The sequence below is a fragment of the Peromyscus leucopus genome, chromosome 17 (assembly GCF_004664715.2).
Source record: "Peromyscus leucopus breed LL Stock chromosome 17, UCI_PerLeu_2.1, whole genome shotgun sequence".
In the NCBI taxonomy this organism is placed as follows: Eukaryota; Metazoa; Chordata; class Mammalia; order Rodentia; family Cricetidae; genus Peromyscus; species Peromyscus leucopus.
In genome coordinates, this window is record NC_051077.1 from 40,687,507 (window position 1) to 40,708,671 (window position 21,165).

Sequence of the window (21,165 nt, forward strand, 5' to 3'; positions counted from 1 at the left end):
ATTAAACAGGAAATGTGACCATGATTTTTTTTTTTAATCTCAGGATACTGTGCCAAGTAACTTCCTGCTCATTTGGCAAACAAACCAGGAGCAAAGAGAAGGAGAAGAAAAGCCAGAGTGAAATGATAGGTTCTTCTCTAAAAGTCACAAAGCTTTGCATGATCATGGAAGGAAGGGTGCCATCCAGACTGAGTCTAAATACCATAGTGATTGGCTCTACAGAAAAGCTGACAAAGAATGTACACATAACTCACCTTCAGTACCCAGGCTGATGGCACTTAGTTAGGGTTTCAATTGCTGTAAAGAGATATGACCACAGCAACTCTTATAAAGGAAGAACACTGAATTGAGATGGCTTACATTTTCAGAGGTTTATTAGTCCATTATTATCATGGTGCAACATGGCAGCGTGGAGGCAGACACGGTGCTGGAAAAGGAGCTGAGAGTCCTACATCTTGACCTGCAGGCAAAAGGAAGTGGTCTGAGTGTCACACTGAGCAAAGCTTGAGCAAAAGAGATCTCAAAGCCCAACCCCACAGTGGGGAAGTGGAGATGGGAAATTTCCTATCATGTGATCCTTGAGTACAAAGTTTGCAAAAACAGCTACAGAAGGATGGAGGGCTATCTCATGAAAAGTGAAGTACCCTCTGCAATGTCTAAAATAGCTGCCAGTAATTGTTTGCTAAATGAAATTAATTGAGTTAAGTAAAAGTTCTATCTGTGTCTAGATAACAAATTTGATTCATACAATTTTGATGAATTTTTTATTTGCTGCTTTTAAAATCTACATGTTTTAAAACAAATATATCATTTGAAGTGATTCTTATATTGTATTTTTACTTTACTGAAATGGAAAAATATCCAAGTACAGTGAGATTATACTAGCTGGGCATGGTAGTACACACCTGTAAGCCCATCACTTGAAAAGTAAAGTCAGGACTCACATTGAAGCTAGCCTGGGCTCTATGAGACACTTTCTCAGAAAAACGAAGCAAACTATAACTTGTGCAGAGCCCTTGAGTAATCGACTTACCAACACTATATATATAAACACTGTAATTCTCAACTGTAATAATGAATACATTTTGTACTTCTAAGAAAAAAATTCCATTCTCCAGAATCTCTGTAAAAAGAATAAACAGCTGAGTTTAGCTGATCCAGGCTATATCTCTCTTTATAGATGAGGAAAATGTGATACAGAGAGATGATTTAAATAGACTGAGGCCACGCTCAAGTAATAGCATGTTTTGTGAAGGACAGTACAACGTGACTTCGTACAAGTGGATGACAAGGTCAGATTTCAGAACCTTTGTGTTGGAGAGTGGACCATAGTATTATCAGTCACTTGAATTGCTTTGCAACCATGTCCCCATGCACCTGTAGACACCTTTCCTCTGACAGGAATGTGCTGCCATGTTGGCCCTCCAGGTCTCACTCAGCATAAGCGCTTCTCATTGAAAGCACCTTATACTTGCTCAGTTGGCCTTTTCTATTGCCTCACTGGGATTGTTTGGAAGACTGTTGGTGTGGTTGCTTCCTCCATTGGATGGAGAATTTTCATAAAAGTAGGGGGTTGGTCATTGAGTTTTTAATAACAAATGTACAGCATAGGACCTGATGCATTAAGGGTGTCACTTGGACTGGCAAAATGGTTCACCAGGTTATGGCACTTGCCACCAAGGCTAATGACCTGAGTTCAATCCACAGGACCTACATGGTAGAAGCTGTTCTCTGACTACACATACATACAAAACCGAATTAATTAATTTATTAATTAATTAATAAGAAAATGTTTTTTAAGTGCTTATCACTGCATGTGGGCAAGATGATATTGTGGATAGACATGTGTTCTCCTATCTCATTTCTCTGAATCTCTCACGCCTTCTCACTGCATCCTCGGTAGCCCAGTCTTTTCCTTAACACAAAAATTACAAATATATATCTTGATGTTTTAAAATGTATTTACACTATCAAAAATCAAAGTATTAAATATACATATTACTTCACATATTTGGTTTTTTATTTGTAAGAAGAACAGTTAAAGTCTATTAGCAAATGTCTTTGCAGCGTTGGGAATTGAACCCAGGGCCTCACACATGCTAGGCAAGTTTTCTCTATGCTGAATCTTCATTCCCCTCAGAAATGTTCAATATCAAAACACAGTATTAACTTTGGGCACTACACTGTATCTCTTGAACTTATTTTTCATGACTAACTGAATTTTATGCCCTTTGACCAACATCCCTACAATCTTGACTCCCAGTCCCAGGCAAAAAAATCTTTTGCTCTCTGCTGCTATTAGTTCAACTTGTTTAGATCCACATATTAATGGAATCACACAGCATTTGTCTTCTATGCCCACTTTTTCCACTTACCAATGTCTTCCATGTTCAAACATGTTATTACAAAGAAATGAATTTCATTATTTTTAAGGTTAAATAATATTCCATTGTGTGTGTATAACACATTGGAAGATGCTCCTCCAAGTTTCTCAAGGTTTGAAACCATCCTTTTCCTGTTCCTCTCAAGACCTATTCTTTGCTTTCCAAGTACTAAATTAGCTAACATTGTTTATGGCGAATGACTAATGACATAATATTTTCTTTTTGAACACAGTTCTTAAATGTCCCAACTTAAAAAAAAAAAAAGCAAGTGATTACATTTCAGATACAGAGGTGAGTGACAGACAGACGAACTGTAGGCATTCCTCTGTTTTGGTATTCAGGCATAGTGCCTAAAAACATCACATTCTGAAGGCAGCAAGATAGCCATGTATATGTGGACATATAAGAATGAATAAATACTTCAGTTAACAAAAGAATGGCTATTTCAGCACTCCTTCAGTAAATCTAGATATATTTTTAATTTACATTTGAGGTGTTCATTTTAAATCGACTATAACTTCATTGCCTTATCTACTAAAATATTTTCTATTTACAGTTCAAAGGTATATGTTGACATGAATGGGTCTCTAAAACATAACAAACATAATAAAGAAAATCACAGAAGAATATATTCATCGTGGTCACATTTATTTAAAATTCAAAAACAAACTAAAACATTAGTGATAGACACATTCACTGATCTAAACTATACAGAAAGGAAAAGAAATAATGAGAACAAAATTCGGGCAAGTAATGACAGGGCAAGAAGAAGTTTGGCTTCCTAACACAGAGCAGTATTTATTATTTTTTAGGTAGACCATGGGAGTTATTATCCTACTTTAAGCTATACATGTGTTTTCTCTCAAAAATAGGAAAGCTTTCACAACAATGAAGGAAAACCTGTTTTTAAACTATAGTCAGAAAATCATGATTACCAAAACTCGTCACCCAGAATTGACTGTTAACAAGCTTCAGACACCACTCTTTACACACAGGAGCACACATGAACTTCTGTGAATGCAGGATGACGTACCACAAATACTGTTTGCTGCGGGCTTCCTTTTGAACAGCACACCAACTGGAGTGTTAGAAGATGAAGTCTGTGGCATGTAACTGAAGAAAGTATTATGAGTTTGCTAAGACCTCCCACAAAAATCAATGTTCTTGTCCAATGTGATTGGAAATATTTCCCTGGGAGCCCCAAAGACCACATGATGAGAATTTAATATGTTCCAAACAAATTTATAGAGACTATCACACCAAACCAACTTTTCTCATAAAATAGACTTAGGCATGCAATATTTTTTTAATCTATGGTCAAAGCTTGACTTTTCCACCCCTAAGATGAATGGTTTGTTGTTGTTGTTGTTGTTGTTGTTGTTGTTGTTGTTGTTGTTTTTGTTTGCCTATGGTACAAATGTGCAAAAAGCAATATTCATTGTCTTCAGCATAGAAAAAAATCAACTATATTACATCAGAGCCTATAAAACATTGAAAGTGGCTTTCTCACATCGGATACCATCCCTGAGTGCAGCTATAGGCATAAACAACATTTAAATTCTCTTTTCTTAAAGACAGACTATTTCCATCTAAAGACCAATGTTATGTTTCAGTCAGTGGCAACACCTACCAGCCCAAATGCCTATTTTTCCTAAGGAAACTGTTGTTCTAAGCTGACACAGCTTCTTGATCAAACTGTTCTCCTTGTTCAAGCTGCTTGCTAGCCAAAGCCTCCGTGAATAGTTCCTATGAATTTGGACTTTCCAGTGCAGCCAAGCCACAACTGGTAATCATGTGCTTCACACTCACAACTCTCTATAAATGTTTTAGTTTGAAATAATAAATGCTTTGAAAAATACCCCCACTTTGATAGGAAAACCCTATTCACCTCACAGCTCATTCCCACTTTTTAGTCATTTTTCTCTCATCAAGTTGACTCAAACTGAAAACACATCACCAAGAACCAAGCCGCATAACAACCTGACATCAGTTCCACAATTGGAGGCAGGAGGCCAATGAATAGGACCTGAGAACTTGTAGAGAGAGGGATTTTTTTTTTCCCTTATCAAAACATAATCGTCGTTTGGGAATGTGGTCACAAAAAAAAAGAAAGAAAGAACTTTCGTTGAAGTGGTTCCAACCATCCTCCTAAAGCATGTTTTTATCGGTCTCAGAGACTGTACGAGCCCACATCTTCAATTCAAGTCCCTCATTTCCTCCTAAGTCAAGTAAATTGAATTTCTGTAGTTATCACTGTGTTTAAAAGGATACTCCCCCTTTTAAGTGAATGCTGTATGCGGGGATAATCCCAATTCATTAATGGTGTTGCTTACAGAGCAGGAGGTTTGCTGAGCAGCAGGGTGTGCTTGCCAGCTTTATGAGATCCGAGGCAAACATCGTGAATTAAATACTACACAGGAAATGCTAGGGAAACCAGAAATGTGATCGGTTCAACTCTGAACACAGGTGAGGACTGGAGCATTCTGATGGTTTCTTCACCATGTGTTGTTGCTATTAAGCTTCTGTTATCGGCCCTCAATGAACTGAGCTACCAAATGGCACAGTGTCTTGGAAAATGTGATACAGTTCACAGAAACCATGTGAGATAATTATCTCACTTAGATATGAAAGACACTTAACAAGTGGACTCAAAGCAGGTGAAGCATCGAGGGGAAGAAGATAAACTCCATATTGTAACAGCAGATGCTCCTCATTAGTGTCAGCTTCCATCCCTGTACATGCATGTGGTAAAGACCACGTCTGGTGAAATTTTATACATTTGGCATGTGGCACAGGACTAACTAGAAATCTACCTGTGTAATGTGTCTTGAATGCTTTTCTTCCACACGTCATGAATCCAAAGGTTTTATCATGATGATGAGATCAGAGATGAGAGGTGATAATAATAATAATAATAATAATAATAATAATAATAACAAAGGTTGCACATTGCTTGAAATACATGTTGAAAGAAAAGAAAGAAGCTTGAATCATGAGGGTCTCACTGGCTTCAGCCTAATGTGATTGATACAATTACAAGAATAACTCACCTGAAAAGGGTCCAACCAATCACATCAGCTTACTCCACTTCTCAGATTACAGCAACATTTCTACCATCCATCATGCTCACATCAAGCTTTCTTAATATAACTTAAAAGTTGTTGGGTTTTTTTATATTTTGAGCAAGGTATAGTAGTATTCACCTTTAATTCTAGCACTTAAGATGGTAAGTCAAGAGGGTTGTGAGTTTGGGACCACCCAGAACTATATCAAAAGATCCTGTTCTGAAACCAAAACATTGGTTTGTCAATTAGATATATTTCTTGGCACTCTTGATATATGTGGATGCTGTCCTCTTCCAACAAATTAATTTTTTTTGTCAGTGAAAGGGCCCTGGAGTTGGCACACAACACACCCAGACACCAAATCCTCAGCACAAAGGAGATTTTTATTACCGCAGAGGCAAGTGACTGCCTCTAGACCAGGCAGAAACAGCAATAGCTGACTGGCCACTAAGGGCTCTAGCATGGGGAAAGAAAAAAAGGAGGTGTCATCGCCCACCCACCTCTAGAGGGTTGGATTGGCTGTCTCTGGCAGGCTAGGAAGAGAACAAAGAAGATGAGGTGGATTTCAGTCATGCAGCCCAATGCTGTTTTACGAGGTAGCATGTCTTTGGTCATGTAGCCTGGTGGGTTGGGAGACCACATCAGGACCACCAGTCAGAAACACTTTTAGATGACATGCTGTTTTCTTCCTAACACTGCTACTGAAAAAAAGAAACTTTAGAATTCTCCCTTTGTTATTTTACTCTGTGCTTAAACTCTTCCATGTCGTCCCACTGCTGGTAGAATAAGCCTTCCATCATGTGGCCCAATGCCCTTTTTTTTTTTTAACTTTATTATTGTTGGAGGCTCAGATTCCATGGCACGTATGTGGGTATCAGAGGACGTCTTAGTCAGGGTTTCTAGTGCCATGATGGCAGCAACTGATAAAAGAAGACATCTAACTGGGGGATGGCTAACATTTGCAGAGGTTTCATCTATTGTCCTCATGGCAAGGAGCATGGCAGCGCGTAGGCAGACATGGAAGCAGGGAGTTCTACATCCGGATCCACATACAACAGGAAGAAAGAGATTCTAGCACAGGGGTGGACTTTGGAAAGCCCCCCTCAAAGTCCACCCCCAATGACATACCTCCTTCAACAAGGCCACTCTAATGATCAAGCATTGAAATAGATGAGGCTATGGGGGTCAGTCCTACTGAAACCATCATAGGGGACAACTCCATGGAGTCAGTTCCATCCTTCTAACTCTACATAGGTTCCAGGGATCGAACTCAGATTGTAGGGGTTATAAAGCAAGCAATCTCATCTGCCCACATTTCCTTTCTTTCTCTCTTTTTCTTTTTTTAAAAATTTTCCTCCTTCAAAAATCCATTGTCTAGGTTAAGTTTTGGGTGTTTTTTTTTTTTCCTACTCTCAAACATGTATCTTTCTGTTTCAACACATGCGTAAGATGCATTCCTCTCCCATGCTGATGACTGTGCTACAGAGAGTCAAATCCTCCACAGATTCAACAGCAAGTTTTTATGTCTCATTCACATCATGGGTGGGCTTTTGATGGGTCTGAGCCCTGCTCTGGGTTCTGCCACATCATCCTGGAACTCCTGCTAAAGAAGATACCGTCAAATGAGACATACTGGTCTGGCAGCAGAAGACAGAAATGAGACACACTTTCCAAGCTTCTGCTCTGATGGGGCATGTCAGAATTCTCTCATAGTTCTCAGGAAAGAGCAAGTCACATAGGCAAGTCTAGCATTAATGAGCTGAAAATACACTGTGTGGGAAAATCACACCACAACTGGCGAGACAAATGAATTAGTATGTGCACAAATAAAATTGTTCCCACTGTCTGAACCATCTTCCCCAATCCGTCCTTCCTAGGTCCTCACTGTTCAGCTGTAGTTTGGGTCCCATTCATCCTCCGTGTCTTAAATGTCACCTGCTCTCTTGGGGAGCTGCTGCTCCTCAGCACTAGGCGACTAGGACAAGTTATCCTTACTGGCTACCCATCTCATCTTTGTTCCTAAGTGGACCACACGTTTCTGAAAAATAAAAAATGATTCTTGCACCTCCTTATAATTTCCCTAATTATGTACATTGTGTCACTACAGGATTGTTTGTTTCTTCATGAAAAGGGTAAGAGTGTCACCTTTTTCCACAGAAGAAGAAACAGGTCTCATCTGTAAAAATAGAGGATACAAGGGCATTTCATTGCAAGCCTGAATGCATTATCTCCATTTCCAACATTACCAATAAAATATGGAACCCAGCATAAAACAAGTTGTGAGGAGCCTCGGATCTCTGGTTCTGGTACGAAAACCAAAAACTAGATGATGGGGTGATTTACTCACATGAAAAGTTGCTGTGTGCAAATGAGAATTTTCTTTAAAATAACTTCCACTTCAAAATAGTTCTTTTCCTACTTTCATAGCATTTACAATTCTGGAGACAGAGTCACAAGTCACCTAATTCCACAGGATTTAAATTTTTTTTCTTGAAATAAGTCAACAGAAGGCTTAGACCTACCTAATCAGGGTGCTATTTCTGCACATTTTATTTTTAATGTTTTTATGGTCTTCCTTCTAACTGATCAGGAGTCAGTAATTCTTCTCAAATTTTACATATTCATTTTGCTCTGTCTCACACTAATGCCTCCATATTTTTTACCAGCTACCTTATTTTAAAATCACCACTCAAACACAACTCTAATGTCAGGAGGTGACTTCTGTCATGTGAGATACATTATCTCCATTCAACAGCCGATCAGAAACCTCCCAGCACCTCTTCAGATACACCTTCCTGGGGATCCCATCTAGTCTCACATTCCTTCAGGGTTCTTTCTCCTTATTTGAAGTATGTTCATGACTCTGAGCACTGGAACCATTGCCTCTCCCACCCACAAATAGAATCCATTAAGAGAAAATTCATTCCAAACTCATCTTAGGGTAGTAAGAAAGAATGGGTAAACTCCCAAAGGTCTAGAGGTTGAATTTCATTTGGAGAAGTACCCACAAGTTCAACTGCTTATCCCATCCTTATCCAAGCTCTAAGAGTGGACTGCAGATGTGCTGACAGCGAGGAATTAAGGGTCTGTGGGCACCAGGGGAAGGTGGTTGTGGAGCCTGGGACTGCACACTGCTGCTAAGGAGAAAAGAAAAATGAGGAAAGATTTTTGAGACAGTAGCAGGTGAAAATTTTCACTTCCAGCTTTTCAGAGTTCTCGAAGAAGAATTATTCATGCTGTTTTCAACTGGGACATCCTGGGATACTTACTACAAGTTTTCCAAGAAATTTAAGAGCCCATTTATGCTAATTTTGAGACTTTTCCTTTCTGATTTGAACATCAACAGTTTTGAAAGGTGGTGAAATGCCATCATTTCCTTAGGATTAAAAGGCAATGTTTAAGGAAGACAATTGAATTTGGAAAAGAAAAATAAAAAGCAAGGCTTCATTATACAGTCCTAAGGATGCTATAAGGGAGTGAGCTGAAAGAATTTGTCCATTTCACCATTCACTGGGAAACTCATATTCCTGTGATCATTTTTTTTTCAAAGCAGTGTGATTGGCTTCTTGATTTGAGATGTATTAGAAACAAAATTGTTCAGATCACTGCTCGACTAGATGAGAACAGCTTTAGAACTGAGGAACTCAGCTTTAGAATAGAACCCAGGAATAGAAATTTCCTTCTGGAGGTTTACTAACCTACTTTTCCCCTCTCTGGGGCATCCTTTAAATCATTTGAGAAAAACAAGATCTGTTTGATTTTTCAGCAGAGCCACAGGGAAAACACAGTTATATCTCATCTCGCTGTTAATAATACTCAGCAATGCTACAAAGTTGTTTCTTGTTTGTGGCCCAAAGAAAAAAGAATTTTCAAACACATTCTTCATGGTGACTGACACCCTATCTCTGAGGCCTAATCCTGTTCACTGGCCTTTTCATGGGATCCAGAATGGGTTTCTGAGGCACTAAAGATAAGCTAAGGCCTTCCATATGTGTCCTTGCTCTTCCTGAGAATCATTCTCTCCTAGAGTGGGAGGGGAAAAGTTCATTCAACGTTAATATATTTTCTCAAATCTCCCAAATTCTGGAAAAGATTGTTTTGTTTTGTTTTGTTTTGTTTTGTTTTGTTTTGTTTTGTTTTGAGACATGGATTTTCTTCGTGGTCCCGGCTGTCTTGTAGATGCTCTGTAGACCAGGCTGGCCTCAAACTCAGGGATGTGCCTGTCCCTGCTGAGATTAAAGGTGTGCACCACCACACCTGCTTGGGAAAGATTTTAATAGGTCAGTTTGAGCATTTTTTTAATGAACAGTACCTAAAAAAGAACAAAAATGAGAATAGAAACTTGCATTTCACATGTGAGTTATTTTTAGGATTCAAGAACATGAAACATTGGTGAATATTCCAATTCCATGGAGAAAAATAAACGTCTTTGAATATAATGAATCAACTAGTAAAATGCCTGTCTGTCTAAGTGTCCACAGAAAGTTACTAGCCAAAAACAGTTGTCCCCAAGGTTTTATTACAACACATAGAGCAGATGAGATCTTAGCTTTCTGAGACAATACTTCCACAACACCGGGTCTCATCCTGATAAAAAAACAAAAGAACAAAAACAGGGTACTTAAGGAGACACAATTTCTCCCAAGCTTCCAGGAGACAACTTGGTACATGCAATAAGTTAAATTTCTTCTGAAACTCATTTCAAAGCTCTTATCACTCTTTCTCCCCAGAATTACACAACCACAAAAAAAAAAAAATCAATCCTTCGTCATGTGAGAAGACGAAATTGCCTGAACAGGGTACATAATGTTCAGCATGGACAGAAATAAAATAGCAATACGTCATTCTAAAATAAGCCCATCCTTAATGCATCGGGTACCATAGCAACCATTCCACATCAGGAACAGGGTCCTTTCTAACAGCAGCAGCAGTGACTGGTTCATTACTCAAACACATGGGCTCTGGATCTCTAGGCAGTGTTCACAGTTCAGGTCCATGTAGTCCATTCATAACTTTGAGTGAGTTTGGTGATTTCTCTGCCTCAATTTCCCCATCTGTAAAATGAAAATAAAACACTAATTGAAAAATTATTGGGACTATTTAACATAAATATAGGCTAATATTTTCAATTCTGTTCACATCTAGAATCATCCTACAAAGAATTATCATTTTCATTTGAGGAGGAGGCATTAATGTTTATGCATGAACACCCCCTAAGAAAGGCTCATTGTTGAAGACTTGATTTCCCCCAGAGAGCCCAATTATGGAAAACTGATTGGCATCTGGCATAATCAGTGGATTAATCAGTTAATATATTCATATGATGGCATTGTTAAGGAGGTGGGTCCCAGTTGGGGGAAGCAGATCACTCGAGGCATGCCCTGGGGATAGATCTTGTCCTTGGTTCCTCCCTCTGTCTCTCTGATTCCTGACAATCATAAACAGAGCAACAACTTTACTCCACCTTCTGCTCTTAGTACTGTATGGTCCACCTCACCACAGGCCCCCAACAATGAAGCAAGCTCACCGTAGCCTGACACATCTAAAGCCATGGGCCAAAACAAGGTCTTCTTCCTTTGGAGTCTTCAGGTATTTGTCACAGCGATAGAGAAAACTGACTCACACAGGAGAAACCATAGCTTCGAAAACATGTAACCCCCTCAATCTCACACCGTCCGTTAGAATTCCAGACACTCTCTATGTCCCAGAAATATCTAGATCCAATCTTTCTTCCAGTGCTGGGACTGGAACCCAGGCACTCTACAGCTGGGCTATATAAACTCAGACCTTGGATTTTTAGATGCTATGTCCCTATGCAGTTCAGGCTGGCCTTGAACTCATAATCCTCTTGCCTCTGCTTCCAGAGTACTGGAGTCATATGTCTGTATTATCATGTCTGGCAACTCTGGCTCCAAATTAATATCATTCCTCTTCTACTACACTGTTCCTCCAGTCTCCCAGGTTATCTGATATGAAAAAAACGCTGGCTCAATTTAGTACAAATAGTCAATGTGTTTAGATGAATAATAGCGTTCTGCAAGTCTAAAGTAATGGGTAACTTAATACTAGAAGGCCATATTCTTGAACTGCCTACAGTCGATCTCAAGCATTCAATGACTTTTAAAGACACTGCTTTTAAAGTACACATATGAATCAATTAAAGGAGTAGCTATTCCAGTTTACTGAATTTGGGGCCCTTTTGGAAAATAAGATCAAAGGAAAGCATACCTTTCCCTGGGGAAAAAATGTACATACATATACTCACAACAATAAACCTATTAAGTTCTGTTCGGGAATCTCCATTCAACGGTGCCCCGGGATTTGGAATGTTATTCCACTTACAGGGATGGACACCCCCTCCCCACTACCGGCATCTCCCTGCTGTGTTCTGCTTTATTTCTTTTGATTTTGTTCTCTGTCCACCCTACCTTGCTTTCCTTCCCTTACCTCTTATTCTTCTTTCTCAGTGCTGCCTCTCCTCTCACCACGGTGTTCTAACAAAGCCACTATCAGAACCCGCTCCCACACACACCCGTTCCCTCCTCTCTGTATCCTTCCTGAACAGCTGATTCCGGAGAGGAATCCGATAACTTATCAATAGCTCAGGTTGCTACATAAGAATATTAGCCAGCCTAGGAAACAGGCTTTATTTGCAGGATAACAGATCAGAAATTCCGACTCCATTGGGGAGTGTTTTCTCCTTCTTCTCCCATACAACAGCCACTTTCCATTAAATGGACAGAGATTCACTGCATCCTGTTTTCAAGGAAACAGATTCACTAACAAGTTAACAATGCTGGTTTAGATATCAGCTTACTCCCTGGTTCTTTATCTGTGATTTTTTTTTTATGATGTCCATCAGCTTAGTAGTTAAACACTTAGAAAAAGACATAATAGAAACTGAGCGTCCTTACTTATGTAATTTTGCATTAAAGTGTGTCTGTCTCTAGTGGGATTTTTATTTTTATACAATGGCAAATTTTTGCACATTTGCCACAATGTGCAAGTGAATTCTACTTGCACCTGATTTTTTAATTTTCTTTTAGTTTTAATGTGATCTTTTGGAATCTTCAGTGGATGCTTTTTTATACATTCTGCCTAAATTTGCCTAATATGATAATCTGATTAAATACTTTTAAAAAATAAAAAATTGAAATGAAATGTAAAATCCTGAAATAAAATAGCTAAGCAAAATTGTTTTCAAAAGATTTGTCTTCTGGTTTTCCTTTCCATGTATTTTATACCTTTGTAATACTCTATCATCAAAAAAGTCTAACCAGTATTTCCATTCCCAGTCAAATACAAACACTTTAAGGATGCTTTTATTTTTTTACTAGTTTTGAGATTACAATTTAATTACAACATTTCCCCCTTCCCTTTCCTCCCTCCAAACTCTCCCATGGGACCCTGCTCTGCTTCAAATTCACGGCCTCTATTGTCACTAATTGCTATTGTATGCATATTTGCATAGACATATATTTTCCTAAATACAACCTGTTCAGTCTTTAATGGTACCTGTATGTATGTTTGAGGAGCTGGCGTTTTGGCCCTGAACAACCAATTGGTATTAAGGATGCTTTTCTAAAGAAGACTTCTTTGTATCTTCCATCTGCAAGTTTCCACAAAAAAGAAGTAAGATTTGATACCTGGGCTTTCAATAACTCAAGCTGACCTCCACAAATGCACCTCCGATTGTAAACAGGACAGTCTGTGAACTACTGGTTACATAGAATTCATGGCAGGGAACAAATGTTTCATATGTGAACATTATACACTCAGATCAGAGTTTCCTGAGTACTTCATAGAAAATTCATTGGTATGTCTACATACCATAATGACCATTTTAAGGTTCTGTTACTGTGAATTCATTCACTGCATGCACCGTGTGGAAACTTTTTTTTTTTTAATTTAGAAAGAAAAATATATATAAAATGGATAGCATTGGCGAATGTTTCTAATCACTTCCTTAACATACCAAACCACCGAACAATCTTATTATTTACTACATTTTGCTTAGGTACATAAATCAAATGACAATAACAAGCCTAATGTCAGAGAAACTTTTTGACACTTCATACATTTGAGCAAGCTGAGCCGATACACAGTTTAGATGAAGTTCTCCTTTGAAATATGTTTCCCTAGAGGACTGTGGTTCATAAATTGCTATCAGGCTACCTCTGTCATTATTGATTTGAGAGGTGCTCAAAGTACCCTTAGCTGTTATTAAGTCTAGCATTCCTTGACCCTTAACAGAGACAACAGTCGGTTATGCGAAGACAACTAACTATCCATCCTGAAAGAAACATGCAGGGTGTTTTGTATCACATACACAAAACATTGAACTCTAAGAGAAATTGACCAACAAAAGAGGAAGTAACACTATCCTTTCTCAAAGATTAAGCATGCTTCTAATTATTTACATAATACGAAAGGTATATTAAATCTGTTTTACAACTGTAGCAAAAAGGTCTAGAAGAATGAGATTTTTTTTTAATCCATTAAACAACAGAAATTTTTAACTCAGTGCTTTGATAATATGTTAATTGATTCTATCTGGGCTTTTAAATGTTCTTTGCAGATTAAATGTCCCTGATATACTTATATAAAATAAACTAATAGGCAAATCAAGCATTGGTTACATAACATGTGTGTGAATTCTGTCCCCCTGCCTCCAAAGCCTAACCAGCCAGTGTCCCTGAGTGAGACCTATGAGTATGGAACAGCTTATGCTCCAGCCTAGTGCCATGCCCTCTGCCTTGTGGATTTGGGAAATGTCAGGAAAGATCAGAGCGAGGATCCTGCTACTTTTTATCCAGATCCTCCCGTCTTAACCTTCAAGGAGACACTTAAAGGTTAGTTATGACTGGATCACTGCGCGTTAGTTTTGTCGTTAGTGACCCGGCTTTGCCAAAGCACAGAGCTGGAGAGCTGAAGAAAGGAACTGGATGAGTGTCATCAACTGCCAGAGATGTGATAAATTTATGAATTTTATCAGCCTCGCTTTTAAAAGTCCTGGTAAATTAAACAGTCAGAGGTGGAGGTGTCCCATGAGTCCTGTTAATCATCTGAGCGGCTGCAAGGCTGCACGTTTGAGGACAGCTATACAAATAAAAAAAAAACTTGACCACATCACTTTCACACAAAGAAAGCTGCCAAATGCAAGGGGAAATGTTGGTTTTTCTCTAAAAAAGAAACAAAAGAAAAACCTCCCTTCCTGGAATTTACTGATTGGATAACCCATTCAAGGAAACCCTGGTTAAGTGACAGCCTCCACACTTTGAGTACACGCTCCTAATGTTGCTCTGGTGACCTCGGCTAATTTCACACTGTTGTCTTCCAGACTGAATGAATAAAGAAGTTAGTTTTGCTTTAAAAAGTTTTCAATTAAATTTGGCTCAGCTCTGGCTCTTGGCTGGAATCCTTACGAATCCAATCATTTTTTGTGCTTCGCAATTTACAACATGGCACGAAGCTTCTAGCAACAGTGTGGTAGCCACAGCGCTACCAAAAAGCTCCCAGGATCACTATCAGCTGATCCACTCACCAACCCACCCCAAAACCCAAAATAGAAAATTAGAAAGTTAGTTTTGGATAATGTTAAATAGGAAGCCACAGACTTCTTCTGTAGGTCGTTTCTATTTCTACTCGAAGCGGGACCTCTCATCGCAGAATATCTTGGGGGGGGGGGGCTTATAAAGGACAGAATTCTTCTTTTATAAGAACCTTGGGAAACTTCTATGGGATTGGCTCCCTACTCTAAAACACAGCTCTAAGAGCGCAAGGCATTTGACTCTGATACAGCACTTCTGACATGTGACTATTAACCTCTGAACAAAGGGTCTGCATCTACTTTTTTCTCTTGACCTCCTATATCCCACAACCCCTTGCTGTGGATCTGGCGTCACTTCAAAGATCTTCAGGCCAGAAGGGGCCGCACTTACTGTACTTCCTTCTTCCTCCCTCACTTCTTCCTCTGGGCCTTTTCTGAGTTTTCTCTTACAACAGCCTTGCCCTTGATAGGAAAAAAAGTATTAATCTCCCTATCTTCCCACAGCTTTACAGTTTGCCTGACCGAGTGCCTAACGCTTTTATTTCCTTTCTTCAAGAAGAACTCCCCAAATTCTCCCATGATAGTTTAAAATTTCAAACTCTGTCTAAAGTTTAAAGCTCTCTCTACTTTATAACTTCAGATAATCTACTAGGCAGAAATGAAATTTTAACTGCAGATTACTAGGTGGATTAGACTGCTATTCTCAAAATATGCCTTCTTTGAATCAAAAACTTTAAGAGCCATTAAGCCCTGGACTTTTCTTCTCTTTTGAAGATTTAACAGGCCCATGGAGGTTAAAAAAACTTGTCCAAAAGCATGGGTTACTTGTGACAGAGGCAGAAATCCTGTCTTCATTCCATCATCTTCTCTTGTGACACTGGGACTTTTGTATGATGTGACAGTTGTGGCTCTTTGTCTTCCGTGATATTTGCTGAAGGAATGGTCTCCTACCTCCCACTTTGGACTTGGAAGTGTTGAACTAAGAGATTTCTGCATTCCCAGGTCCATTAGAGGCCAGGTGCTGGGCAGTTGATACCACATTTCTTTGTGTTCTATTCCTCCTCTGTTCTGAGAGAAACATATTGATACAAAAGATTCATTTTGTTACCTATTTATCATTAGGACACTGTAACTTCAGAGCTGATGAAGGCTTGGACCCTTGATGTCCTCAGTTTTTACTCTATATTTGAGGAAACTGACCTTGAGTTAGCGACTTGGGTAAGAAAAAAGAACCTGGGAGAGAAGGTTGGATTTGCAGCTTGACTTTCTTTCCCATCTAATGGAGTCTGTATATTAGTCCACAGTGCCAGCATTACACTTAACTTACCCTGTGAATACCACTAAGTATTTCTGTATTTCAAGGATCTATGATATGTAGTAATCAGAACATCTCATAAATTCCCTTTCAACTATTTAATTACCCCTAAATATCTTTTACAATTACAACTGCTCATGCAAGGCCTACAAGTTTCAGTATCAAATAATCAGGTTTATCACCCTTCTGGGCAATTGCCTAAACATGCAAATTTTCTTTTGTGCTGTATTTTAAGAAAAATATCCACTTTGGATTATTAACTTTTTTTCTTATCTGTAACTATTAGGCAACATCAAGGCTTTATTTTAGTAAATTTTCTGATAAATGTTTTCAACTACAAGTTTAAGAATGTGTAAGGAAAACAACTTGTCCTCTATGCTTTGTGTTTGTTTTCACCTTTGAGAACAAAGTCCCAGGAGTCAAAGTTTATAGTCAATCAAAAAAGGGCACATTACTTTCTCATTTTAGTAGTAGAGTGGGACCTTTAACTTTCCTGGAGTTTTTGCTTGGGAGTTTACACAGAGCAGAACTTCCTTAACTCTAGTAATCAGACCCACAGGACATGTGTTAATTGTCCCTTACATGAAAAACTATCTACGGTATCTCAGCTAATAATGTCACTGCAAATGTTCCACTTCTGAAAACCATGGTATTGAAGCAAATTACCTGTCAGTTTACCTTCCCCCATTCCATTCCAATCGTGCCAACGTTCTGATTCTGAAATAGCAGCAAAATTGCTAAAGAGCAGCACTAGGCTCCAACTGCTCCAAGAGGACGACCCAGCCAACTATGTAAGGGCAAATTATATCCATGAAAAACCTACAGAGGCATGGAGGTGATGTGACTTCAAACAACATCTCAAAGCTTCCAACAGCTGAAAGGTTGCTTCCTACTGGCTGTATTCATAGTCCAATGTAGAGTGTAGAATCATTGTCACCCAGACTTTGGAATTTGTTCCTTCAGCGGAAGTTCTTGCTTGTAAGAAATAGAAGTGATTATTCCAAGAAAGGGGGGGGAAGTGAGATGGGTATTTTATAAATGCTTACAGAAATGGTTGGAGGCTGGAAGACTAGGCTAAGAGCCTGAGAGAGGTCCAGACAGACAAGACCAGCCACCTAAATTCCACAGCAGCTGCTGATGTTTTAAATGTGTCCCTCAACCTCACACATACCTGGTCCCCTTTCTTTATAGCATTCAAGATTCAAAACCCCAAGATGGTGGCCAATAGCCCAAATCTAAATCATGTGATTTTTTTTTTTTTTTGTCTGTTGTTTGTTTTTGTTTAAAAGTGGAGTGAGAGCATTTGGTTCCTTTAGCCAATTCTCCTGCTCCATGGTAGACTTGCCAAAGGCAGATAGAGACAAATGAAAAAGGAAATTGAAAAATAATGTCACACATACACACATAGAGATAGACAAAAGTTTATTATGATGTAAATATGTTAGTTTATTTGTTGTTTGAAGGCCTTTTAATTTAGAAAATTATTTTCTACTTCTGATGAAGTCCATTTTGAGTTTCAGAGATTCAAGGCTTTGGGTGAGGAAACAAACAAATATAGAGCTGTGCCACACCATTGCCCTTGCTGCAACAAGTAAGGTCATCGAGTGGTTCCTGGATCTCACCTAGCTCCAGTCATACAACACAATGTGACTGTAAGAGACAGCAAGATCTAATCTGTCACCATCTTTGACCCTTATGTTAGACAGCAAGATTCAGTAGCCTCTCAACTACAAAGAATAGCTGCAGAGCAGATCCCACGGAGCATAAGTCAAATCTGTTCATTTTTCATTCTTGACGATTCCAGTCATCCGTTAGCTTATTCTTCTCTGCATTAAACAGAAAATGTGAAAAGGAGTCATTTCAACATAAATTTCACTGAATGATTGCAAAAATGCAGCTCAACATGGAATTGTCTCCACAATATCTTTACCATTTGAATAAAACAAAGATCAACTTTTTAAAAGGTTAAAGTAATGTTTTAATGCATATTTGTTCACTAAGTCCAAATGCTGCAATAAAAGGTTACAGATGAAGTTCTTATACAAGAATTTTTCAGGGTTAAAGAGACAGTTCAGCAGTTAACAGCACTGGCTGCTCTTCCAGAGGACCCAGATTTAATTCCCAGGATCCACATAACAGCTCATAACTGTCTATAACTCCAGTCCCAGGGATGCAATGCCCTTTTCTGAACTCCAAGGGTACTAAGCATAGACATGGTGCACAGACATACATGCAGACAAAAATACCCACAAACATTTTAAAAAATAAAAATAATAAAAAGATTGTTTTTAATTTGTGAGAGCTAAGCATATTTTCATCAGATTTTAAGTCTTCAAAACATAATCTCACCATAGGCAATGGAATAGTAAAAACTTACAATCAGATTTACAGCCTTAAAGAATTGTTTCCCTTAACAACTAATTATAGTAATATTGAAGGATGATGTAAATTAGTAGATGCTAAATACTAAACATCTTAATAAGAGTACTTATTAATAAATTATAATTACATTAATGTCATATTAAACATGTCAGGCACTAGTCTAATCAAAATACAATACTTTATTTACTCTTCCAATAACTCAATGAACTAAGGAATATACGATTTTTACTGATGAGAAAGCTAAGTGGAAAACTAGTTAAGGAATTTGACAAAAGTTTTTTCATAAAACCAAGTCTGGCTTTAGACTCTTCCTGGTAAGTTATAATTCTCTTCTGGCTATGAATTTTTTCTATAGATGTATTAAAAGCTCTTCCATTAATACAACGTAAGGATAAGTTACACACATAGTTGGAATCATTGAAATATTCCTCCACCTATATCAAGGCTTCAGTAAAAAGAAGTTACAACGTCATCCCCACTACTGTAGTCAATAAATCTAAAACTGAGGATGCCTACCCTCAAAACAAATCATTTAGAAAACTAAAGTAATTATACGTTCCTCCAGTATCACGGATCTCAAGGTTTTCCCCATATGATACCCATAGATCAATCTCATCAGAGAAGCTTCTCCTTGAAGTAGATGGCAATAACCACAGAGACCTACAACTGGCTATTATACAGAGATTACAAGACACTGGAGTGCTTGGCCCGAAGTGAGACGTCTATATCACACTCCTTCCCACAAGGCTCAAGGTGCTTTGCAGAAGATGGGGTGGAAAGATTTTTAAGAGGCAGAGGCAGTGGATGATCTCAAGGAAACTGGTTTCTGAACACAACAAGGCAGCTGTACATATTTCCTCCCGTGATTGTACAATATGCACAAGACCTGTATGTAGCTCAAGCCAGACAAAAACCCAACCTGGATGGGAAGGAGTGGTCATGAAGCTCCACCCCAGCCAAGAAGCTATTGGCATTTGGTAGCTGCTCAGAGAAGTGGAATGGCTTTCCCTTTACAGTATGATAGCTGGTGCATCGACGCATTCTGGCCAGGCTCCATACCCGTATGAGTAGTCAGATAACACAAAGGTACTGGGCACGGATCTGAGAGGAGTTGAGAAAGGATAAGTGACTAAATTGTATGAATTATCGGAAGAATTAATAAAAACATTGTTTTTTATAAAAGATGTGCTCCGTGCTCTGAATATAGTAATGGTTCCACATACCAGTTATAACTGTGTTGGTCCTTAGCGTCCATAAGAGCACTGCATCCAGGATGCCCTGAAGAAATTGGAATCTGCCAGTATTTGAGGTTCATACATAACATGGATTAATACTTACATATAACTAGCACCTATATTCTCATATACTTCAAATCATCTCTACATTACTTATAAGAAGTGTAAATGCTGCACAAATAGTTGTCATGCTATATTACTTAAGGGATAATGATAAGAAATAAATGTCGGTAAATGTTCAGGGCAGACATAATTTTGTCTCGTTTTAAGTTCACAATTGGTTGAATCTGTGCATACAGAACCCACAAATGTAGAATAGAAGCTCAAGTATACTTAAATAGATAAGCATAATTTGATGCTTTAGGGAACCAGGTGTATTCTCAGAGCCTCAGAAAATGAAGCAATTTAGAAAGCTATCCGTCTTAGGGTTTCTATTCTGATAAAACACTCTGACCAAAGGCACCTTGGGGGTGAAAGGGGTTTCTTTCATCTTACAGTTCATAGTCCCTCACTCAGGGAAGTCAGGGTGGGAAACTGCAGGCGGGAACTGATGCAGAGGCCATGAAGGAGTGCCGCTTACTGACTGACTCCTCGTGGCTTTCTCAGTCTGCTTTCTTATACCATCCAAGACCACCTGCCTAAGGGGGGCACTGCCCATAGTGGGCTGGATCCTTTCACATCAATCATCTGTCAAGAAAATTCCCCACAAAATAGAATTTCCAGGTGGACTGGGGGTAGTTGGGGTGGGAAGAAGGGAAGAGAGAGCATGGGGAGAGAAAACCAGAATTGGGGGTCATTTGAGGGGCTATGGGGAAAACTAATGCAGTGAGAACTCCCTGGAATCTACAAGGGTGACCCTAGTGAGGACTCCTAGTGATGGGGGACACCAAGCCTGAATCAGCCATCTTCTGTAACTGGGCAAGGCTTCAAGTGGAGGGACTGGGACACCAACCCAACCACAAAATTTTTGCCCTACAATCTGTCTTGCCTGCAAGATATGCTAGGGCAATGCGTAGATGAACTTCTAAATGGTCTTATTAAATAAAAAACATAGAGCCAAATATAGGAGTGAAAGCCTTAGAGAAAGACTAGGGAAATAGAGAAAGCCACAGCTAACCTTACCTCACCAACTCTGCAGCTTCCAAATGCGAGTTACTTCCTGTCTACGCACGCCTTTATTGCCTTGCTGTTCTGCCCTCTCATTGGCTGTCTTAGCCCAGCTACCTCACTTCCT

General features: G+C 38.9%; 1 long non-coding RNA gene across 1 annotated transcript; it reads right to left on the reverse strand.

The window, feature by feature from the left end:
• Window positions 1-17,719: 17,719 nt before the first annotated feature.
• On the reverse strand, window positions 17,720-20,904 carry LOC119089226. Its single transcript, XR_005093103.1, has 3 exons — window positions 19,920-20,904; window positions 19,616-19,797; window positions 17,720-18,140 (listed from the first exon to the last, which is right to left on the reverse strand). It is a non-coding gene; the product is annotated as an uncharacterized LOC119089226 (long non-coding RNA).
• Between the last annotated feature and the right edge of the window lie 261 nt (window positions 20,905-21,165).